The 25,410-nt window shown below is 45.1% G+C and overlaps 1 protein-coding gene across 1 annotated transcript in view; it reads left to right on the top strand.

The window, feature by feature from the left end:
- The window catches only part of ASPDH (aspartate dehydrogenase domain containing), a 186,658-nt gene that overhangs the window by 140 nt on the left and 161,108 nt on the right, over positions 1–25,410 (top strand). The window lies entirely within an intron of this gene.

Genomic DNA, 25,410 nt, shown 5'->3' with positions numbered 1-25,410 from the left:
TTTCGATCGATCTGCGAGGGGTACTGTACGATCCCTTTGACTTGCATCAGAGGGATATTTGAAAGGTGCCATCCGGAGAACGAAACCCAAGCAGACATCTAGCAAAGCACGTTCTAGAAGGTTTTGCGCGGCTTTGTGAGACTAGTAGTGTTTTCTATTTACTGCATGGCCCCTTTGAGAAGCAGAATCTTAAAGTAGCTAAAGGCACTGGGCTTGTTAAGGAGGCAGCGCGCAGCATCCTTTATCAGCACCAGAAGCTACTGCAGCGTCCCGCCCCCTGCTAAAGCATGGTGCCCAAAGGGAATTATCTTTCGCATGAACAGCTTATCCCAGTAGTTGCCCCCTCACCTTATTGACCACTAGGTGCTCTAGGCAAAGAGGAGTGTGGGGCGCTAGAGGGAAACCACTGTATTGTAATGTAACTTCCTTTATATAGTGCTTCGCTTACAAGAGAATTTTGTTTTGTTGCAGTTTTATATAGAGCGAACTCGACCCGAAGGTATCAGAGCGCTTTACATGAGCACCAACTTTATTACAGACACATTCATTTCTGTAGGCATGGGGAGATTAAGTGATTTGCCCAGAATCACAGGATGTTTGACTCGAATCTGGTTCCCCAATTTCAAAGTCGGTCGTTCTAACCGTTAAGCTATATCATCTGCTGAAAGACATTATAGAGCGGTTACCACGTTACACTGCAGAAGGGGGGGTTACTTGATCCGAATAATGTTGAATGGTAGTGTATCCTACCTGGGAAGCATGTTTGGGGTTGTGTTTGAGTGACAAGAGTGGTACTCTTATTTTGTCTGGGTTGCTGTGCCTAGACACCTGATAGGTGATGAGAAGTGAGACAGAATAGGTGTACTTTAATTTCGTGTTGATAAGGTCTTTAGCATCTGACAAAGAGTGACAGAAGCAAGCAGGGGATACATTGCAGGTGCTCCATTTTTTCCCCTCAGATGACGTGCGTGACATGCAAACATGGCCTGGATACAGGCAGCCATTTTAAAGAAGCCGAGTTTATCCAGGAGTGATGAGAAGTAATCCACAGGCATGCACCGAAGAAAAGCAGTTGTCAGCGATTAGGGTTATTTATTTGGGTATCCCTACCAACTCATTACACCCACTCTGATTAGGTCAAACGGCTGTTCTGAGAGCATCCCTGTCCAAGCACTAGTAGCTGTAGAAAGAGCAGCAGACAGTCCATAGAGAAGTGTGTGATAAATCCATAGAGAACTGTGTGCTAAGTTCAAGAAGTACCAACAGCCATATAGTAAAGAGCATACTGCTATAAAATTCCCAACCAATGCAGAATAATAGGGACAAATATGATGAGCATATAATCAAATGGACATCAAGTTCACTAAAGTAAGTTAAGGGGAACCGGAGATGTGAATTTTTTTAATGTTTCAAGACGAAAACACCTTTAAAAAATCAACCACTTTGGAAAGACAAAAGTTAGGGTTGGAAAGAGAGCTAGGTGCAATGGTCCTTTAGTATTTGAGTCCTTGTTTGAGACCTCTCCTCACAGCAAAAGCTTGGAGTTAGATGTAAGGATTCTTCTTCCAGCAGGGCTGCCTTTTTCAGATAGAGTCTTCTAAGGTCTAGGAATGTTCTGAGGAGGTGATGGTGAAGGGATCAGAGTTATGCTGTGCACTAGCTAGGGACTGAAGGAATTCTACCACACAATCCTACATTTTTTCTTACAGCCCCCAACCTCTTTTTATAGCACTTCATTTTTGCTTTACGTAAAAGTTCTGTTTCAAAAAAGAGGGACTCATATGCCACCAGGCAGGCCTGTCATTAGCTTCTTGGCCACTCCTCTACCAGACAAGGTCAGAACTGGTTATCCTCCTATTGTGGCTGCAGCCTGATTAGGAGGCTCCTGGAGATAAATAGAAGAAGCACTCTTCCAGCCAAAGATGTGTATTTAAGCTCTAGAGTTGGGATGATTGGCACAACATGCGTTAAGCCAGTTCTGGCTCAGCAGCTTAAAGTACAATTTTACAAAGATTCGTTTCTGCTTGAGTTATCAAAAATATGACTTCAACATTGGGTCAGATTTTAAAAGCCAAGCAGGAAATGACTTTAAAACATTTTTCTAACCCTTTCTCAAGCAGCGGTGGAAAAGAAAAACTGTATTACCACTTAGGCCTAAAGGTCTAGCTTGGGCTACATAGCAAAATAGTTTGGGGGTTTATTTCATTGTGCCGGAACATTAATCCCAATATGCAGTGTGCTCTGTTTTTATATATTAGCAACAAAACCCCCTACGCTTACAAGGCACACTTTAGGGATGACTTATGAATATATAAAAATAGGCTTTTGCTACATGACAAAAGCAGTTTTCCCTGCTATTTGTCACTGCTGTACATTTAAACATCAAGATAGTGAGACCACGGTGGTGTTCATGACAGAAATCTATTTCTGTCATGTATGTGGGTGTTGTAAATACACACTGCAGCCCACATGTGACATTTCACTTTTTATCCCACAAGTACACTTCAGGCACCATTTACACTGGACTTGAATGTAGGGTGACCAGATTTTCCGAACGAAAAACCAGGATGGGCACAGACACAGAAATATAACTAAATGTCCTATTTACATTCCCTCACTTTTCTGTGAAGAGCTCCAGGGTCAGGCGGCAGGTGAGCCTCGCCTTGACTTATGGGCTCTGCAGCCCTGAAAGACGCTTCATTAACTCCTACAGTGCTATTTGAAAGCGACAAGGCAGCACAGCAGGCAGTCTATAGTAGCAAATTTCTGTCCCCGGTTTTTGAGTGAGGGCCGGTTGAAATGTGATAAATGTGTTTAATGTGCAGGTTCACCTGACCCTCTCTTAAATAATGGTACATGTATTTGTTTTAGAAGAAAGTGTCAGGACACCAGGACAGTCTTTTGAAAAACTGGGGGTGTCTGGGCAAATATGGGACATCTGGTCACCCTACTTATATGGAAGTTATATAGTCCCCATAGGGAATTTCATTGTACAGCACATGATTTACTACTGTTTAGCAGTGATAAAGTGCAAAAATTCCTGAAGGCAGCAAAAATAGGGTGTAAAAGAAGATGAACAGTCTGGGGTGACCGCCAGAAAAGACAGATTTGCTCCACAGGCCACCTCTAACCGAGAGCTAGGGTAGGATAATCAGTTCCTTGATGAATTTCCCTGCTCAGGTGATCGAACAAGGGCAATGTACCACCTCAACGATCACACATCCATTCTATTCACCTCCAGCCAGATATCCTGCGCAGTATAGACGTATTTTTTATGTTGAGTTTTCTACAGCGCAATATAGATCCAAAAGTATCAGAGGGATTTACATGAGTATCAGTTGGGCTACAGACGGACACACACTTTTTTTTGTTAGGTATGGGGAGATTAAGTGATTTGCCCAGAATCACAAGATGTTAAGCGTCCCTGCCGAGACTTGAACCTGGTTCCCCAGCTTGAAGGTTGACCACCATAGCCAGTGACTGGAGGAACTATATTGCACAAACATACATATTTTCTTACATCCCTCAACTCTTTATGCAGCACGTACTTACTGTAAAATTACCCAGGAGCCTCTTTTACAAGATGGTGGGACCCAGATGCTACTAGGCAATCCTGCCTTTAGCTACTTGGCCACTCCCTTATCTACCAAGGTGTAACGTGGTTGTCCTTCTGACTGTGCCTGCAGCCTAATTGTCTAGGAGGGTCACAGGAATGAATTGAAGAATCATTTCTTGGCATCTCCAAGTCGAAAGATGTAGTGCTAAAGCTACTCTTTGTTCTACCAACTGCTACTATCCACTTGCAGATAGCTGATCTCCACTAACTGGTCATCAGTTAAAATCCATTGTCCTTTCCGTTGCCCAGAGACAGGGCTTTGTCCTCTGAATTAAAATTGTTACCTGCAGTAGCTTTGGAAGTGTAATACGTTTCAGAACTAGTTTTCCCACCTATTGTGATTGGGGATTAGCTGCCTAAGAGTGTTATGGGAATAAATAAGAAAAGCACTCCTTGACATCTCCAAAAAAAAGAGGTAGTGCTAAGGCTGCTCTTTGTTCTGCTCACTGTTTCTCTCCACTCACAGATACCTAATCCCTGCTAGTGGTCAGCAGTTAACACCAACAGGCCTTTTTTGGGTCCAGAGTCAAGATATTGTCTTCTGAGGTGGAGGTGTGAACTCTCCCGTTAAGAATTTGCATTCCAGCTTTAGAGGTATGATGAGTGGCAGAACTGGTTTATGCCAGTTCTGGCTGAAACAGCCTAAATTAAAAGTTTTCTAAGTTAGATTTCTGCTTAAGGTTTCAAAACTATGACTTAACCATTATGTCAGATCTTAAAAACTCATTGTTAATCCCAAAATGCATTGGGACGCACAAACAAACAATGTTGCTGAAATTCTGTAATTTGTGATGATACAACATCTTTACATGAATACTGATTAAATAATCATCGAGCAACAATTCACCAACGGCATTTGCGAAGTTTTATTGAATTGTTATTATTGCATGTTTACAATGTTAAATTGGAATCTCCTATGATTAATATAGTAGAACTGTTTGAAAAATGTACCATGTACACTCACTTGAGTGAAAGGGCAGTGCATTAGGCTCCTGAGAAATTCTCAGGAAACTCCTTCTGCTTTTAGATCTTAAAAACTAAGCAGGAAATAACTTTGAAGCATTTTTCTAGTCCTTTTCCAAGCAACAGTGAAAAATGAAGGTTTTAATCCCACCTAAACCTACAAAGCAAAGTAGCTTTTTGGTTTTGTCCCACTCTGGGGGCACACTAACCCCAATACTTAGTGTGCACTATTTATTTATATTAAACACCCTGTCCTGTCAGCTTACAGGGTACACTGACTTATGTGTACATAAAAATAGGTGTATTATACATGGCAAAGGCAGTTATCCCTGCCATGTGTCATTGTAGTGCATTTAAACTGGAGCCTAGCCTGAGAACAGTGGTGTGTCTGGCAGAAAAGAGTGTATTTGCATCATATATATGGGTGGTGTAAAGATTCACTGCAGCCTTCATATAAAATGTAACTTTCCATGCCATAGGCATGATCAAGGCCTCCACTGCCACCAGACACTTACCGCCACCCCAGCCTTCAACACCGCCGACGCTAGCACCGGTAACACCCTAAAATACATCCTCCTAAAAATACGCTCCGTGCACAAACACGGCATGAAAATCTGGAACCTACTCCACTCTCTCTCACCTGACATCGCCTTCTTCACAGAGACCTGGACCAACGCATCCTTCACCCCCAACATCAGCACTGCCATCCCAGATAGATGCAAGATCCAGAGGAAAGACCGCCCCAACTACCCAGGAGGGGGCCTAGCCATCGCCCACAAGAGCACCCTCTGCCTCACCACCTCCAGCAAACCTTCCCCTCCGCCGAACACCTGCACTTCCAGATCCAGACCACCCCCAAAGCCACACTCCGAGGAACCCTCATCTACCGAACCCCCGGCCCCTGAATGCCCTTCGCCACAACCATCACCAACTTCATCGCACCTCACTCCATCGCCTCAACAAACTACACTTCATCGACAATCCACCAGGCGCCACAGACGGCCCCCTTCGCCTCCCAGAAACACCAGCCAGCCCAACATCTCCAACTGGACATCGATCACGGCCAAAGACACCGCCTCGACCATGAAAAACATCCACTTGGGCCCCAACTGACCCCGGCCCCCCTCCCATCTACCACAGAGCCGTGGCTGACATCGCACCCGAAGTACAATGCACCATCAACATCAGCTTCAAAATAGGCACAGAAGTCAGACCTCTGCTCAAGAAGCCCACAGCTGACCCCACCAACCTCAAAAACTATCGGCCCATCTCGCTCCTCCCCTTTGGAACCAAAGTTGCAGGGAAACATTCAACAGGAAATTGACACGATTCATTGAAGAGAACGCCGTCCTCGAGCTGACCCAATCCAGATTCCGAAGCAACCACAGCACAGAGACCGCCCTACTCACCTCCACAGATGACATCCGCACCCTCCTGGACCAAGGCCACTCTGCAGCCCTCATCCTACTCGACCTATCAGCGGCCTTCGACACAGTCTCCCACCATACACTAGTCACCAGACTACATGATGCAGGCATACAAGGAACAGCCTTGGACTGGATCCGATCATTCCTCACCAGAAGAAGCCAAAGGATCAGACTCCCACCCTTCCTCTCCGACCCCACGAGAATCACCTGCGGAGTCCCACAGGGTTCATCCCTGAGCCCCACCCTCTTCAACATCTACATGGCCCCCCTCGCAGCCATCGTCCGACAACACAGCCCCAACATCGTATCGTAAGCCGATGACACCCAGCTCATCCTCTCCCTAACCAAAGACCCCACCACTGCCAAACTCAACTTCCAGAAGGGAATGCAAGACGTCGCAGTCTGGATGACCAACAGCTGCCTGAAGCTCAACGCCAAGAAGAGAGAATTCCTCGTCCTTGGTACCATCCCTTCTGCATGGGACAGCACCTGGTGGACGACTGCCCTTGGAAGCCCACCTACCCCCTCAGACCACGTCAAGAACATCTGCATCGTACTCGACTCATCACTCACCATGAACTGACAGGTCAACGACGTCACCTCCAGCTGCTTCAACATACTCTGCATCCTCCGCAAGACCTTTAAGTGGATCTCCCTGAGTCAACAAAGACAGTCACCCACGCACTCATCACTAGCAGACTGGACTATGGAAATGCACTCTACGCCTGCATCAACAAGTCCCTACTCAGCAAACTCCAGACAATACAGAACACCGCCTCCAGACTCGTCCTTGGCATCCCAGACACAAATACATCAGTCAACACCTACTAAGTCTCCACTGGCTCCCAGTGGAGAAAAGAGTCGCTTTCAAAATCCTCACTCACGCCTACAAATGCCGACACAACAACAGACCCAAATACCTCAATGACAGAATCAACTTCCACGTAACCAGAATAAACCACCAATCTCCCAACCTTGCACTGGCCAAAACCTGCGCATCCACAGAGCCAGAGCAGGCGGATGATCCTTCTCTCACATTGCAGCCAAGACCTGAAACAAGCTAACGGCAGACATCAGACGTGCCCCCTCCCTGAACACCTTCAGGAAGACCCTCAAGACCTGGCTCTTTGGCTAAACATATCTGCAGACCCCCCCATCCCAGTCAGCGCCTTGAGACCCTCACGGGTGAGTAGCGCGCTTACAATTCCCTGGTTGATTGATTGATTTACATTTAACCTATAGGGAAGTTTAATAGACTAAATAGGGAGTTCCAATGCATAACAGATGATTTAGATGGGAAGCACAGCTACATTACTACTGTTTAGCAGTGGAAAAGTGCACAAAGTTCTAAAGCCAAAAAAATAGTATCTGGAAAAAGGCAAAATATTGTGGGTTGTCCATAAAAAAGGTATTTTTGCCTCTGCAGCCATAGCAAATGCTCTTTAGGTATACACAAGGGCAAGAGAGGAGTGGCACAATGAAGAGGGAATAGAATGTGACCCATGGTCAGCCATTGTGAATGATGTAAAGACTGTCTAAGAACAATAAGCAGTGACCTACAGGTCTTCACAGGATAAAAATTGCCATAGGCAATGCTCTTTAAAGTCTACATCACAGTGATTAGAAATCTTTTAAGAGTAGGCCACTTTGCAAGGCCTGGAGCAAGAAGAAGCCTACTGATCCATGGCATACAGTCCAGTACTCCCTTCCCAGGCCAGTCACCATTAACTCAAACATCTCCACATCAGGCACCCCTCTCTTAGAAGATTAGACACTTAGGGCCAGATGTAGGAGCCCTAATACCGGTCGGAAACGGACGATTTTGGCCGTTTCCGACCGGTATTAGGGTTTTCAGATGTAGGGCATGCATTTACAGAATCGGTATTTTACCGATTCTGTATTTACCGATTCGGTAAAATTACCGAATCGGTAAATACAGACTCAGTAAAATACCGATTCTGTAAATGCAGATGTAGCTGGCACATGTCAGAGTGCCACAGGGCTTTAAGAATCGGTATTTATACCACCCAATCCAATTGGGTGGTAAAATACCGAATCCAGGTGTCACATGCCACACAAGTCCGGAATTGGGGTGCTAGAGGGTGTCAAAGTGGCACCCCCTGCACCCTTGCAGGATTCGGTATTTACCGAATCAGTAAATACCGATTCGGTAATGCCCATTGATTCCTATGGGCTTCAATGCCCATAGGAATCAATGGGCATTACCAAATCGGTATTTCCAGATTCGGTAAATACCGAATCTTAACGATTCGGTATTTACAGAATCTGTAATACCCACATCTCCCCCCTTCATATTTACCGACTCTTAAATACCGAATCGGTAAAATTCGGTATTTAACAGTCGGTATATATGAATTACCTACATCTGGCCCTAAGTTGCTCACAATTGCCCATGGTGCAGTTTGTGTACATTGTATCTCCTGTTTTCCATCTACTACAGTGATGTTAAGTGTGAGAATTTGGCCTGGCATATGCTGTCCACTAGTTATACTGGGGACATTGCACCAGTCCAAACAACCCTTATTGATGATAGGTTTAAGATAACCTTTATTGAAAGCTATCCTAGTGGTAGCTATAGAGAGCAGCCTTCAGGCTAAGTCTTGAAGGAGTGTAAATCAGCTTGGTTTACCAGATTATAACCTCTTGAAGGACCAAATGAAATGGGAACCATACAAGGTGGATTTCAAATATATGTATTTATTACTAAACACTTTCTACTAACCTCTTTATGAGATTAGAGAACAAGATACACAATATCAACATGATAGAGCTTCAGTAAATAGCACAATATACAGTGGGCCCCAGGGGGAGAACAAACCATATATTAAGAAAGTGGTATAAGAAGCATGACTTGACTAACCGCCGTCCGGGTGCATGGGTGCCAAGTGGTGTCGGGAATCATCTCTGTTTTCAATGGTGAGTTGCTGCAAAGTGCTGCTGCTGTGGAAAGGAAAAGTGTCCAGTGTGATAGAAGCCTGGATCCGAGATGAAACTAACCTGAAAGCAGAGGGGACAGAGTCTGGGTCACTTCAGGGGGACCAAGGGCATGGCAGACCAATGCCCACCAATGTCGGGTGTTTCAGGTGCCATGAGGTGAAGCTTGACTCCACTGCCATGGGACCAGTAGACGTCAATGATGACCAGAGTCTGCAGGCGGGCTGTCCCACGAAGGATATCGAGTGCTGGGGGACTGGTGTCCATATCAGAGACCAACAAGCCTTGGCAACAGAACCCACACACTGAGAGTAAAAAGGCTCCGGGATGGACCAGCAAGGTCCAGGTGACTCCCCAAGCGATGGAGAGTCAGGACACTTCTGGAGCAACCAGGTAAGCCCGTTTAAAGTTACAGTACCCTTCTCAGCGACCCACAAGTTGAGGACAAGGGATCGTGAAGGGACCTCGAGGGGAATCACTAAATACCAGCCCACACGTCTCTCGTGGAGTGTAGGCCAGTAATCTTCGGTGGAATCACTGCTCGGGGTCTGGATTACAAGTAGCCCAAATGCACAGCTTCAGGGATCGCCAAGAAGCATATGCAGCTGCAAATGGTCACGGTGACCAAGGGTTCGGGTTGCAAGGTCCCCACGTGGGCTTTAGATCTCAGGTTTGCTGAGAGCACGGATCGGCCTCGGGGAAGTTTGGAAACCCACCTCCTGTGTTGCAAAATCTTCGGAGTCCTTCAGGAGCTGCGTAGTTGCAAACCAGACAGATGCGTCTTTGGTGCCTGCCTTACAGGGGAGTAACTCCTTTACTCCAAGGGAGATTCTTTGGTCATTCAACAAAGTGTAGATAGTTGAAGTTCTGGGATTCTGTAGCAGAGTTTTGTCCAGATAAATCTAAAGTCCTGTAGTCAGGGGTTCCTTCTTTATACTCAAGGAAGGGTAGGACAAACTGTGGGGATCCACCTATGAGAGGTTCAGGATAGAGGGGTGGTTACACCCATGTCCTTTGTCCAGTTTCATGCCTGCAACCAGTTTGAGCTGGACTATGCACAGGGACACCAAATGTTCCCACAGTGCAGACATCAAAACACTCTTAGAGTGCACCCACCCAGCCCCAATACACTAAAGCCTGTCTGGGAGGTAGTTACAACTCTCTGTGGCAGGAACCTATTGTCCAGCCTCCCACTTCCGGAGTATCGTCCAGCAGCAGGAGGCCAGACTCGTGTCTGTGGCTGCAGCATCCTGTTTGTGATGCCAGGGTTCTGTTAAGCTGGTACCGGTTGTATCGATGTAGTCACGTTTCTCCCTCTAGGAGGGTGGAATCAAACATCCGCCGCCAGGCCTGCGGGGAGGTATGATTTCAAGGTGTTTGAAACCGTTCCAAAGTTAGCATTTATCGCGAGGTTATAATGCAATTAAGAGTATATGGTCTGGCCATAACACAGAACAACCCTGGATAATAGATTCCGAAGGCTACAGAGGGGCCCTGCTCATGCATGAGCACCCTCTTACACAAAGCCCAGCACCCTCTCTTCAGGATTGATAAGGCCTGCCACAGGGGCGACTGGTTTATATGTGTAGTGATATAAGGTGGATATAGGGAACCTATATCTAAGTAAGGGGTGCATACATCACCTTACACAGGCTGCTGTAGCAGACTTGTGGTGTCATTTTGAGTGGTCTCTCAGGGGCAGCATAATACATGCTGCAGCCCCTAAAAGGCCTGTGAGGTACCTATGTCCTGGGTATATAGTTCAATTCAAAAATTGAAGGGACTTATAAGGGTACACCAGAATCCAATCTGTGGTGTACCTAAAGTACATGCAATCAATTTAGGGAGAAAGCAGATAGGCTGGGGTACTGAATAGCAGGATCCCAGCCAAACTAAGTTGAAAACCAGCAAAACACCAGGAAAAAAGTGGGGGCAACCATGTAGCCAGATTCCACCTTCCTACATTAAGAAGCCATTCCAAACAACACATCTGGTGTGGGGTACGGCTTGGGTAGAAAATATTATGCAGAGAGAACATGAGCAGAAACTTATAGTCTGGAGAGTGCACACAATGGCAGTTGCTCAGACAATGACACATTTTTAACCTACCTGGGCTTTATCCCATCAGTTAAAGCCCTCTTTAATCCAACCTTATCTGTGCATGCCTTTGAACATCCATTGACTAAAAAAGGAAATAGGTGGGGCCTGGCTCTTGATCCTTAAGTTAGCTCTGGCGGTCTGGGCCAAGCAGAGCTTGAAAGTGTGTTTTGTAGTGTTCCCTTACGAGGTGAGATTGAGGTCATGGCTATTGTTAGAAATTGTGGGGTCTCTAGTTGGTAGTGGCGGGCGCCCTGTCCAAGAAGGGACCCTTCCTTCTAGTCAGGGTCAGGGAGTTACACACCCAAGATAAGCCCTACTCACTCCTTGGTAGCTCGGCACAAGCAGGCAGGCCTATCTCAGAGGCAATGTGTAAAGCATTTGTACAAAACACACAGTAACACAGAGAAGACAATACAAATTGACACCACACCAGTTTAGAAAACAAAGTATATTTATCTTAACCAAACAAGACCAAAACGACAAAAAAGCCAACATACACAACTCAAAATTTGAATTTTGCAAGGTTTCAAGCAATTGTGTCCATATGAAGCTATAGATGCATGGTTTTTACACAAAGTACATCAAATGATTCACAAGGCAAAACAACCTCAGAGGAGAGAAGCGTTGAAAAGCATAAGGATGTGTTGGTTCCTAGGTCTTTGGGGAGGCAATGCAACAGGTCTGCTGAACACTGAAGAAGTGATGCGTGCAATCCAACAAGTAGGGGAAAGCAATGTGACGAATTTCAAGGCAACTCCGGTCTGCGGATGATACGTCGGCGATGTGTATTACACAGGTGCGATGAGTGGAAATCTAGATGCCCTGGAGAGTGATGTAGAGGCAGCAAACAGGCACTGTATCGGTTTCTTCAGCCTCAGTCCTATGATGCATTGTTTCTTTTCGCCGCACAGCAGGGCCTGCGTTGGAGTCAGTGCAGTGGTCTCGGACTTCGGAGACTGGTGCACTGAACGGTTCTTTGGGCCGCTGAAAGGCGATGCTTCAATTTCTTGAGGATAGGCCTGGTAGGAACATTGCTGTAGTTGTGTCGCGCCCGCGACACAACTCCAGCACTGTGCCAACCTTACGCCGGCTACACACATCTGTTTATCCTTGCGCCATGATGCGCCATGATGCGCCGAATTTACAATGAGGTGTATCTGTGGTGGTGCAAGGGAAATTTGTGTCACGCATCTTTCCTGGCGCATCCCTGCTGATTTGCAGGGATGCGCCAGGAAACGTAAATCTGCCCCTCAGTATTTATATATCAGGACATGTAAAACACACCTCTATATGTGCTACCGTTCAGGTACACTGCACCCTGCCCCTTGAGGTACCTTGTTGCCACCTTAGGGATGCCTTACATGAAGTAAAAGGGACGGTTAGGGCCCGACAACTGGGTGAACTTGCGAGGTCGACATGGCAGTTAAATAACTACATGCTCAGACAATGCAGTAGCAGGTCTGAGATTCATTTGAAAAGGCAACTCGTGTTGATGCCCAATCAGTGATGCAGGCCCACTTGTGGCATTTGATTTACAGGCCCTGGGGACACACAGTGCACTTTACTAGGAACTTACCAGTAAATCAAACAGGCCATTCAGGGATAACCAGTCATAATCACAATTTGCACCAGGAGCACTTCCACTCTGGCACTGATCATCAGTGGCAAAGTGCCAAGAGTATCTAAACCAGCAAAAACAAAATCCAGCACACAGTCAAAAAATACAGGAGGCAGAGGCACTAAGACAGGGGAAATCTTGCCAAGGATTCCAGGTCTAATAGCTATTCTCTCCTTTTCTCCACATCTCATGGTGCATCAGGGCTAGCATAGACTGAATGTGATCTCTATTTATTTCTCACTCTAGTTTGTCTTGATGTGCCTGTGTTAGTGTGATCCTCTCCTTCCATCCTTCCAAAGAATTCTCATGGGTTTACTTAGCGCAAATATCTGTGCTTTGGACTATTTTTACATATCAGTCAGCTTCTATGTCTCATCTACAGAAATTTTTAGCTGCTCTCTTGTGGACAATACGAATAGTTACGGTGGATACTGGGTCAGCCCTTTGCTTGACAATGGTTGCCTCTTTTGTCCATCTCATTTGTTTGCATCTTATTCAATAGCTTTCCTTCCTCTACTTGTATTTGTCCCTCCCATGGAACATAGCGTCTTTACTATTCTTTTGATTAGATGACTTGTGTACATTCATGGATCCACATCAGGGAGCTACATTTTACTTTTTCATTTGGCACGCAATGGAAATGCAGGCGTTTTCTTGTTCTCTCCACATTGTACTACTTCCGCGTCTCATCCTGCCCTTTCTGTGTTCTCTGTGTCGCCCTCCCCAGCTCATCCGTTGCTTCCCTTCCCTCTCCCCACCCTGCTCAGCTTTTTGTCTTTTTTGTTAATTTAAACACCACCCCCATCTCTTCCATCGATCCCACCCACTGTTCGCCTGCGTCTGCTTTCCTCCACTCCGACCTCCTTTACATGTGGTTCCTCCTTCTAGTGTCTTTGGCACACATTTTATCTTTTTAATTTGCCGCTTTCAGGTTAGTATCCACTGTCTTAGAATGGTACATTAAAACACAAAAAAGATGCCCACTATGTGGTGATGCACGAGGGAAAATGTGTGTTGATGCTTAGGCTGTCATACCGTCTTGATTGACATGTGCTCATGTGCGATAAAGGAAGCACACGTGCAGCACTTTTTTTCCATTTCCAATGCTGTTCAGCATCGGCTTTAACCAATTCGTTTTACTTGTTAATGCTGCATACCATCAGCAAAAACATTGAGAAAGACAATGGTTACACGTTGGCAAAGCAATAAGGCCAGACATATTTGCTTTGCCAATGCTTATTAATGTAGCGCTTTAAGCTTAGGCCAACATTGGGGGTGGCGCTTGGATGTGGACAGAGATGGAAAACTGCACTTGCCCCTTTGTTTATTCCTTTCCACTCACAGGAGAGCCACGCCCCTGCAGTAGTGCCATGTTTGTGCCAAGCAGCGCAGCAGGCACACCGAAGAGATGTACAGGAAACAGGGAAGGCTGTGCCTGCTCCTCCGCCTACTGATGGGCCTGCTTCTGGTACAATCACTTGCAAGCCTCTGCTGCGATGCCCATGAGTGGGCCTCCTGGTGGTGCAAGAGTGATGCTCTGACCCTTCCCCACACACGAGGTCTACCCTGCAATCACTCGTGCAGAGGAGAGCTGACATTCTCTGGTTAGTTTCCCAGGCGCCCTCATGTCATGACGCGCCCCGGAGTGTTTTTCAAACTTTTTCCAACACTCACTTAATCATATATGTGATGAGAATCGTTTTTTTATGAATTTCCAAGTAAAACTTTGGTTCGGCTGATTCGAATTGGATAAAGAAATTATGGAATACTGGTTGTTAGAATTTTATTCCAGCTTCTAAAAAGATTGTCTGTTCTATTATCATTTATTATGTACAGAATAAGCATGCAGAGAAAGAAGTCTGTGTAATCACATTGTGTTTGAAAAGGAGTTCCAAGTGAACATCTGTTCTTTGTTGCTATGTTTGTACTCAGGTACACGTGGCTCTTGTTTCTTCTGTACATGTGGCTCTTGTTTCTTCTGTACTACTATTATGAGCCGGGGGGCATGAAAGAGAGAGTCAAACGAACTGGATCCACCTATTTCCCAGCAGTGCAGTGCAGCAAAAGATGCAGTTAGAGGCCAAGGAAGTCAGCGAGCAGCAACCTACACTCTCTCCCCAGCTGCCTTACACCGAGAGAGAGTTCAGCAAGGGACATGACCTCAGTTGAGCGAGGCCCCCAGCCTCACATGCAGAGGAAGATCTCAGCCGGAAGCAATCCCCACATATTGCATCGAAGGGACTTCACCTAAGGGTACATATCTCGCAGTATGTATGCAGGCTAGGCAGCAGCAAACTGCAGGCACCTTGATAGAAATGGGATTTCTGGTTGGCTGAGGCTTGCGCCAAAGCCCGGCAGAAACCACCACTCAAGACAGGGCAAGGGAGTTACGTGCCAAAGATAACCCCTGCTCACCCCCGGAGTCAATGTGTAAAGGGTTTGCGTGCGCACCCAGCTACAACACCCAAGGCCCACCACAAAGGAAACTCCACTCAAGGTTATATATAAAAATAGCCTTTGAATTATAGCAAACACATTAGATAATAAACACAATTTACACTGTGCCACTGGCACAAGCGGAATTTACAAGGGATTAAATACACATGACAGGGCCACATGGACCACTGTCAGGAATAAGCACTTGGTAAAAATAGCACTTTTTAGAAATAGCACTTTGTAGGAATAGCACTTTGTAGGAATAGCACTTAGAACATAGAATAGTTGTAGCACCAAATAGCAACTGAAGCACACAACCAGTAACCACTGGTAAAAGGTAAGTACAAACTATGCAATCCTAACCACTTTAGGCATATATCACGCAGGGATCCATGAACCCACTAGCATAACTATACTAGGTAAAACAACCTCCTAAGCATAAACATAATTTAGAGGTATAGGCATAAAGGTATTCCATATTATGCATGGATCACATTAGGCAAGTAATCACATTTGCGCAAAAATCACATAAGGCATAAACATGTACCCCAAGCAAGGGCACAACACATGAAACTGTCCCCAAGCCAATTTGGCTTATCAGGGGGCTGAAACGCCCTTTGTCCACAATGTCAGGGCTGGGCTGTGCAGGCAGCCAAAGAAGAATGCGCAACAGGCCAAAACGATGCAGCTGCCCACTAAGTGCTGGGCAGCTGGGGAACTGAGCCTGGCACCAGCGTGCACCCTGGCTCTCCTCTGGGCTCTCAAATAAACAACAGTGCCCCCAAAACAACATAGGAGCCTCGTGGGCTCTGAGTCAGAAAGAATTGCCCCCAAAGTAGATCTCTTGGGTTGCGGTACCGCCTCACACCTCCCTGCCACACCGGAGCGCGGGGTGGGTTCCCGTCCGCTTCCGGCTCTTCCTCTCGGGCTTTTGCGGGTGCGGGGCTTCCCTCGGGACAGCGGAAGTCACACCCCATGTCAGGAAAGGCGCCGCCTGACTTCCGGGTCACCTTGGCGGTGATTCCTTCGGAAATAAATACGGGGTAGGAACCCGATTAAACCAAAGGTCCCTGACGGGGTGGGTACCCGCTAGGGGATAATTAGAGAAATAACAGGTCGGCAAAGTCGCGGGGTGGGCACCCGTGCAATTTAGGTCACAGTCACCACGGCGGCCGTAACGCGGGGTGGGTACCCGTGTTGTATTCCCAAACATGCAGCTGCCAGCTAAACAGCGTAGCACTTTTCCACACAGTGCAGGGTAGGCTCCTGCTTTTGGAAAATAAAGTCCCAATCCAGCAGGGCAGGGACAGAGCGCTCACCAGGAATAAATAAAGCTCTTCTTTACCTCACTACAGAAAGTAAAGCGCTTCCAGGCGCTATAGTCCAAAAACAAAATCCTTTAGAATGTGGGGGAGGGTAAAGGCTGGGCCCAGGGTCCAGCTCACAGGGCCCTCCAGCAGGGAGGCAGTCCCCTGTGGTGGTATCCTCCTTGCGCTCAGCAGCAGCAGGCCCCCCTTTCATGTCAGGAACAAGAGAACACCTTAAATGAGGTCACAGTCTCTTTTTATACACACATTCCTTTGTCTCTAGGGTGCAGGGTGGGGGAAAACCAGATGCAGCTGGTTCTGGAGCACTCTGTTGTGCTCAGCCCCTCCCCCCATTCACAGGACAGGTTAGGGACATCAGTCGCACCACAGGGTGCGGAGCCAGCATTGTGTAGGGAAGGCCCAGCCCTATTCAGGTCCCAGGTGCAATCCTCCCACCCATCTGGATGTAAATCTCTCTATTCACCAGCGGGGCAGACCTATCCTGGCTCCTGGAGCCAGGCACACAAGCCAGCTCCAGCCAATCACAAGCCAGACAGTCACTTCACATTTATTACACAGACATGCCAGCTCTAGAAGTGGCACTTCCACACTAGACACATTAACGCCGCACACATCATCGTGCAGCAGTCAATCTCACGAGTTAGCACATACCAAACTCGACCCTGCACTCCCCACGCATCAGGAAATACCATGGACACACACAGTCCCCATGCATTCCTATGGGAGGGCAGGCCAATCTCACAACATGCACTCAGAGTTCGCCCTTACTTTATACTGGGACACAGTGTTAAAGTGCGCAAAGGCCAAAAACAACTAACACCAGGTCACATGTAAAAGCAAAAAGTTTAGGGGTGAACCTGCCAGAAGGGCCAAGTCCAACACACGTTCTACTGCACAAGTGAAATACAGCACCCTGCGAGAGGCAACCACCTTCGGTTGCACAGGAAAATTTAACGAACTGCAACAAGCTCAAGCTTTATAAAGAGGTGTAACAGGAGCACATACCTTGCACTGTGCACCAGGCATAGAACAGACAGCAACCCCTGCCACTCCCTGCACTTGGAAAGTTCAACAAGAGGAATCAAGCTGATGCTACTTAGTAAAAGTTTTGTAACAGCCAATCCCCTCCTAGTGAGCTGGGTTCATCACCAGCAAGTAATCACTATAGGGTACCTGAGAACCTGCTGCACAGATGGACCTTGGCAAGGGGTGATGCTGACCTCACATAGGAAGAGAGCAGCAATGCAGCCTCTTCCGAGACCCAGAGGGAAGTACCCTACTGTAATGTAATATAATGTAATGTAAGGTGCACTTGTATAGTGCGGCTGTCACCCAAAGGGTATCCTGGCGCTTAGATTACTGAGCTGCGGGAGCATCAGAATAGGCACGGTCTACTCTCTAGGGAACAATCTGGTTTTCAATTCCTTCCTGAAGCAGGACAAGGTGTTCAGTTGTCAAAGCTCCAGGGGAGGGCATTCCAGAGTCTAGAAGCAGTAAAGCTAAATGATCTACCTCCCCTTCACACTTTCTTAACATGGGGGACGCAGATCAGGTATGCAGAAGATGAGCGTAGAGATCTAGCAGGCGAGTACCATACACATTTCATACTGTAGCATTAGACAGGCACCATACACTGCACATTGGAGAGTGCAGCAAGAAGCAGTCTCCCTACACGGCACATTGGAGAGTGCAGAAAAAGACAACCATCAAGCACCTATACCGAAAAGGTAGAGAATGCAATCAGAGGCATTCACCCTCCACCACGTAGGTGGAGAATGCATCAAGAGCCAATTGCTACACACTGCACAGTGGAGATTACAGCAAGAAACAAACACAACTGAATGCGCAATGGAAATTCCAGTAAAAGGGAATCACCCTTTATTACAAAAATGGGGAATGCAGTTACAGGCAACCATCCTTCACTACACATATGGAGAGTACAGGAAAAGGCAGTTACCCTACAGTGCACATTGTAGAGTGTGCTAGAAGTAATTTTTATCCACTGTACAATTAGGGAGTGTAGTGAGAGGCATTTTCAGTAGATGGCACAGATAGGTAAAACAAACAAGAGGCATTTGCCTTACACTACACTGCATATAGTTAAAAGTAATCACAATAGGCTGCAAAAGCGGAGAAGTCTGCAAAAGGCAACCACCCTACAAAGCACACGGTGGAATGTGTCAAGAGGTGGCCACCGTACACTACACAGGTGGGAAACGCACACAGCGACAATTTCCCTAAATCATGAAGATGAGGCGTGCAGTCTAAAGCAATTTTCCTGTATCGCACATGAGGGGATGAAGCCAGAGGCAATCTCCTTCCACTGCTGGAAGAGAATGAAGACAGCAATCGTGCTAAAACGTCAGTTTTAAATAATTCAAGTGACAGTAAGAACAGCAGAGGGATGCAGCATTATGTAGGTTAAAGAAAGGGCAGGGAACTTTTATCAGAAGTGTTTCCACAGAAAAGGCAGGAGCACTTCGAGTAAAACTGTGCAAAGCCAATTGGCCATGTCGGTCAGAAGTTTGGGGGAGGGGGCATGTTGCCTGATAGTGATAATATGGCGCACTATTGAGACAGTAATATCAGCTTGAAGATATATTGCGACCATATAATTTACTTCCAAAATATTGCCAAGGGAATTATTGCTTGTCTGTTACAAGAAACAGAGGGGCATATTACCAAGCAATAGCGATAATTATCGCTATTGCTTGATTAGAGACAAAAATTTACCGCTGCGCTGCGGCGCTTTTTACCGCAAATAAACCTTGGTATTACCAAGGTTTATCGCAAATGCGATAAAAATCGCCGCAATGCATGAATATCGCTGAAAAGTCAGAGATATTCATGCATTACCGAGCTAATGCTCTTAGCCATGTTATCCACCTACCATTGGATAACATGGCTAAGAACTGCTCAGGGCAGGTGTTAGCTTTTGGAGATATTTGCGCTTAGCGCGAATATCTCCAAAAGTTGGTAATAGGAGATAGCGATGTTAGCGACTGTTTTCAGTCGCTAACATCTTGGCACGCCCACTTTGCATATCATTAGTGATAAATATCACTCTCATGCAAAGTGGGGCCCAAGATGATCGCTATCTCCTACTAGCTGTCACTAACTGGTGTTAGCGACAGCTAGGTAATAGGGAGATCATTTTATCTCTGCTTTCTTGGCTTTTAAAGCCAAAAAAGCGGAGATAAACCCCCTTGATAATATGCCCCCTAGTTTGAGTACTTCTCCTTTATCTTTAATTTTTTTTTTTGATCATTCATTGCCTCAAAAATTAATTTATTCTCCAAACAAAAACACCACCAGCCGAAATGTGTTCCTCGAAAAATTGTGTCACTTCTTCAGGTCTGTCGTCACAAAACAAATCCACACATATATATATGCTCCCTTTGAAAGGCTTTATAAAAAATAAATGTATGTAGAATTAACTGTATATTTACATTGTTCACAATTCTTTTTCGATGGTTTGACACATAGATACTCAAAAACATTTTCCAAGGGGTTGCAAAGTACGGTTTGTGGTGTGCCCAGGGCCGGACTGAGAACCAAAACCGGCCCTGGCAAAGTGCTAGGCCGGCGGCCATTTGGGGGTGCGACCGAGCTCTTTGGCGGGCCGGTTTTCGGCCGATTTTGTTACAGGGCCCCCTGTAACAAAAACGGCCCCCACCCTTGCGGCGCACCGGAGGATTGCCAGGTGCCCGCAATGGCCAGTCCCGGACTGGGTGAGCCCGAGGGTGCAATGATGATTGCAGGATGGGAGTGGAGCTTTGTGGGTGGTCAAATGTTGTAGGATAGTTTATTAGATTCATTTCCTTTACTTTAGTTAACTTGTAAATAAAAGCTTCCCCATTTATTTAACATCTTTCTGAATGTTAGATCCCTCTGAAGTAAACAGCAGCCCAGTGCTGCTGTTAACTCAGGGGGCCGCATGTGAAGGTCAAGAGGGCCGCAGGCGGCTCTGGGCCGTACTTTGAGTATCACTATATTCTCCTTATTAGAACATTGGGTGTTGACGCTTCATTGAGACAATGGAGTACACTGGGCTTCTACTGGCTGGTAGAAGCCTGGGGAGCAACATTCTAATGTTTTTTTAATTTCACAGCTTTTGCTGTGAACAAAGGCTTCCTGAAGCCCGAGGGGATTTAAAACCCCTCGGGCTCTGTAAGGCCTTTGTTTTCACTAATTAGAACATTATGCCCTCTAGAGGAGTAATGTTATAATGGCCGTAGGACCCTCCGTAGCACGTTCTACTAGCCATTAAACCCTGCTCCCTTGTTAAAGGCCTGAGCCGAATGCTAGGAGCGCGTCTTGAATGGCCAGTAGAGCACGCTATGTTGAGCTCTAAGGCCATATTAAAACTGCCAGCCATGAGCCTATATTATTGAGCCTGCATTATTGTCATGATATAACTGAAGGTCTATATTTCCAGACAATATTGTGGTAAAATTCTTTTAGGTCGCTCCTCCAGAGCAAGTTCCCTGAAAAGTGTACAGGTTACACAAAACAAATATATCGATGTGTCTTGCAACTCACACTGGCTAAAGAGAGACTTGTTGTAATTGCAGAATGCAGAATGTTCACGGTTGTCATGAGAAGCTTAGAATGTGGTCTCCTGGGGGAAAGAGAACATTGTAAGGTGGAGACCGTTAATAGAGCTTGAGACGTGTAGAAGTAACTGTGCACTGGACCAGGATCATGAATAAAACTACATCTAACAGAATTATCCGTTGAACTGATCCTTACACTTTATTTGGCGACGAGTTGAAGACGATCCTTGCAGGGGAGAAAGAACCTACATGTGCGTGGTATGATGTACCTCTACTGACCTCATTCAAGCACTGCTCTGATACTACGCTGCTGGAAGCCTGCATGTATTCAGCTGAACAAACACTACAGAGAAGCATTTATTCTTAAATAACGAGGTACTGTACCTTTGCAGTCCTTTGGATTATTGAAGTAAGTATCATTGGAGTCTGTAACGAGTTTGGCACAACGGTTCTGCACGCAACGGCCTCCTTTCTTTCTGCTCTTCATGTACTGCATACGCAACTCAGCAAGCCCAAATTCCTCTGGGATTACGTCTATGCCGACAGCACATTATCTCACATACGGCAGCCATCTTGTGGGGAAACTTCAGGAGGGTGTACACTGGATCCTTGCTCAAGTCTAGAGTGATTTCAATTTCAGGCATCTTTAGTAAGCTTGTTGCTTCAGCGACAGGCACGCTTTAACTAATTTATTGCCTGTTTGTTCTCGGCACATCAAGACTGCATACAAAGCGGCAGGCACATTGCACTTCCAAGTCATTCAGGTACTGTATTACGTTAGGGGGTATACTTCCTTGTTCCCTCTATAAGGAAATACTTTTTGAAGCTATATTTTTTTCCTTCAGTCTTCAAGTGTATTTACCACGGTTATGCCTTCTGGTAATGGGTGGAACTTATCGCCTCCGTAATCATTTTTAGCAAATAAGGGTGAACCTTTGCTTAAATGGAAAGTGTGGACGGAGCACTTTGAGAATTATATTTCTACGTTTGATGATTACACAGACTGAACATCGGAGAAGAAGAGAAAAATGTTACTACATTGGCTAGGAGTTGGTTGTCTAAAAATGTATAATCATATACAAAAGAATCCTAGACCACAGAGTCAAGTGGACGCATTAAAAAACACACTAGAAGATTTAGACTTGCACTTTAATCCGACAGCTTGTGTATAAGTTGACAGATACAAGTTTTTTCACAGGAAGCAAAGTAAAAATGAGTACGTAGAAGACTATGTTGCAATACTAAAAAATTTAGCGTTTACATTTAGGTTTGCAAACCTACATGATGAGTTCATACGTGATCAAATTGTAATGTGTGCTGCAAACACTGGTATTTAAGATTAATTATGGACTATGGGTGAATCTACATTACAAGAAGTAATAGATATTAAAAAAGCTGAGATTACAGGTAGATTGTAAAGACATGAAATGCTGAGCATGGAACGTTATGAGGTCACTGCTGACACCCTGTTAGAAGGTTGGAATTTGAATATGTTATAGCTGGTGAGACTTGCTCAGCTGGGGATGTTGTGATGATATGCTGTTAATGAATAAACTTTACTCTGAAATGTTACATTGGAAGGTGGAGGAGTTGTATTCAGTGTCCTTGATATGTTGTCCGCTTATCACCAGGTGGACTTGCATGCACAGTCTGGGCATTTGACATCTTTTGAAACACCCTTGGGTGCGTTTTGTTACAAGAGAATGCCATTTGGCCTAGCCTCAGCCTCTGCATTTTTCCAGAGGATAATGAAGAGCATATTTGGCGATTTAAATCATGTGCTATGTTTCCAAGATGACATACTTATTGTGGGTAAAAATCTTTTTGAACTTGATAAATTGTTTTATGAGGTAATGTTGAGATTGAGTAAACATGGCATGACTGTAAAAAAAGAAAAATGTCAAATTAGAAAGAATGAAGTGACATATCTAGGGCATACTATCAGTGCCAAAGATATAAGTCCCAAAAATCCATTGTGACTGCTATTGAGAAGGCGAGTAGACCATATACTAAGGATGAATTAAAATCATTCTTGGGTCTAGGAGAGTATTGTGCTAAATTTGTGAAGGGATTTACGGAAATTGTAGAGCCCTTGAGGAAATTGTTAAAAAAAGTACTTGAGTTTGCATGGAGTAGAGAATGTGAGGATGCATGTTTACATATAAAAAAGGGTATTGCTCATGCTCCAACAATAGGACATTTTGATGTGACGGCAAAGGAGTAGATCACAACAGATGCTAGCAAAGTGGGCAGTGGGCATTGGTGCGGTGCTCACACAAATTAAAGATGGCACTGAAAACATAATCTGTTTTGCGTCTAGAAGGTTGCTAGGAACAAAGATCCCATTTTCTGTGATTGAGAGAGAGGCTTTGGGTTGTTGTTGGGGAATCAACCTGTTCAGGTTTATGTGTGGGGATTCCCTTCAAATTATGAATGGATCACAAGCCATTGACATATATTTTCAAAGGTGCAAGAGGTTTGGAAGGGAATGTTACGCCTCGTATCGCTAGGTGGTTGCTATCAGTTATGGATTATCATTTTGAGGTAGAGTTTGCGAAAGGTTGCAAGAATGGGGTGGCAGATTTTTTGTCAAGGTTCCCTGAAGACGTGGAAGTTGAGGATGAAATTGCAGAAGTTTCCAGAGCTGGAATGTTTGCCAATGAGAAATGGCTATAATTGCATAAGAATGGGCGGCTGCAAGGGAAGTGGATGTCGGAATGGATTAAGTTGAGGCGAAGGTTGTACACGGTTGGGGAGAAAATGGTGAAATGAGTGCTGAGTTAAATGAGTACTTCAAAGTCAAGGAGGAATTGAGCATAGTTGATGGGAGGTTAATGAGAAGAAGTCAGTTTGTCCCTCCCAAAAGTATTTGCTCCATAAATCTCTATATTGTTTACGGGGATCACTTGGGATGCGGTATTGTGAAAAGGAAAGTCAGGCAGTCATACTGGTGACCTGGTATGGATCTAGACATTGAGGAAAAGGTGAGAAATTGCTCAATGTTTGCAAATAGTGATAAAACCAAGGTTGTTAGGCAGCCTCCATTATTTATCATGACTTTTCCAGAGAAACCCTGGAAAAAGTTAGCCTTCGATTTTTTAGGACCTGTATCTAAGTTTGGATGAAACAGTAGATTCATTTTAATCCAAGTAGATTACCATACCAAGTGGTTTGTGTTTAAGGATGTTGTTGAAGTAAAGACTTCAAATATTATTGAGTTCTTGGAGGATGTTTTTCTGGAGGAAGGGATTACCAATGAAAATTGTGTCAGATAAAACCAGGAGGTTGGGTGGTTGTTAGGATAAGGGGATTTGTTTGTAATGGTGAAAGCAAGTTTTCTGCTCCTTGTAGGGCGAAGGAAGTTAAACGTAGTGTGGTGGTTCTGGAGAATGGTGTCACAAGGAGTATGGGTGATATGTGTGAGATTCAAGGGTTGTGCACTTTGTGCATATCATTGTGTAACTTCTTTCTCAGCCTTGATGTAGATGTTTTATCTAATTGTTCTATTCTGTTCAGTAAGTTTATTTTGGGTTTTGTTTAAATATTGCAAGGGGGAAGATATGTAAGGACATGCAATGCTGAGCATGGAATGTTCTGAGGTCACTGCTGACCTAGCGTTAGAAGTTTAGAATTTGAATATGTTGTAGCCGGTGAGCCTTGCTCAGCTGGGGATACTATGATGATATGCTTTTAATGAATAAAGTTTACTTGGAACTACATATGGAGAGTTCTTGAATCTTTACACAGATGCGCTAGAGCAGATATACCTGATTGGGGTGATAAGACAGTTGTGGAAATGCATAGCAACATATTTACAAAAAAAGTACACGAAACATAAGGCCATATATAAGAATTAACACTTTAGTAGGAAACAGACTACAGATTAAAAAAAAACCAGTTCAGACTGAGCAATCTACTTCAAAATTAAAATGTTATAGATGTGGTAGTAAATGGCATTTGGCTAATGATAAGAAGTGTCCTGCTAGGAACCAAATGTGTTTAGGGTGCAGGGTAGTCGGACATTTTGTAAAAGTATGCAGAAAGCATAAAGTGAAGGGTGTGAACCTTCTTTCACATGATTCATCCACTAGTACTGATGACTCTGATACTGAGAATGTGAACATGTGTGTTTTGAGTGTAGAGAAAGATGGTGTATCAACTGAAACCAACCATCTAAGGAAGAAACCAAAATGTGAAATCTATATAAGTGGGGTGGTTGTCACTGTTACAGCAGACTGTGGCTCACCTTATACGATAGTTAACAGGAAAGTATGGCATGAGAAATGATGCCCTGTTCTAGGGGACGAGTTATAGCCCATTAATACTTGTCCTAAAACCTTTGAACTGGGAAGGAGATCAGAATGTTAGGTGTGAAGGCAATTACATTCAATTTCAAAGATAGAGTGGCAGA

Source organism: Lissotriton vulgaris, chromosome 7 (assembly GCF_964263255.1).
Source record: "Lissotriton vulgaris chromosome 7, aLisVul1.2, whole genome shotgun sequence".
NCBI classification, from domain to species: Eukaryota; Metazoa; Chordata; class Amphibia; order Caudata; family Salamandridae; genus Lissotriton; species Lissotriton vulgaris.
This window is presented reverse-complemented; position numbering and strand designations above follow the sequence as displayed.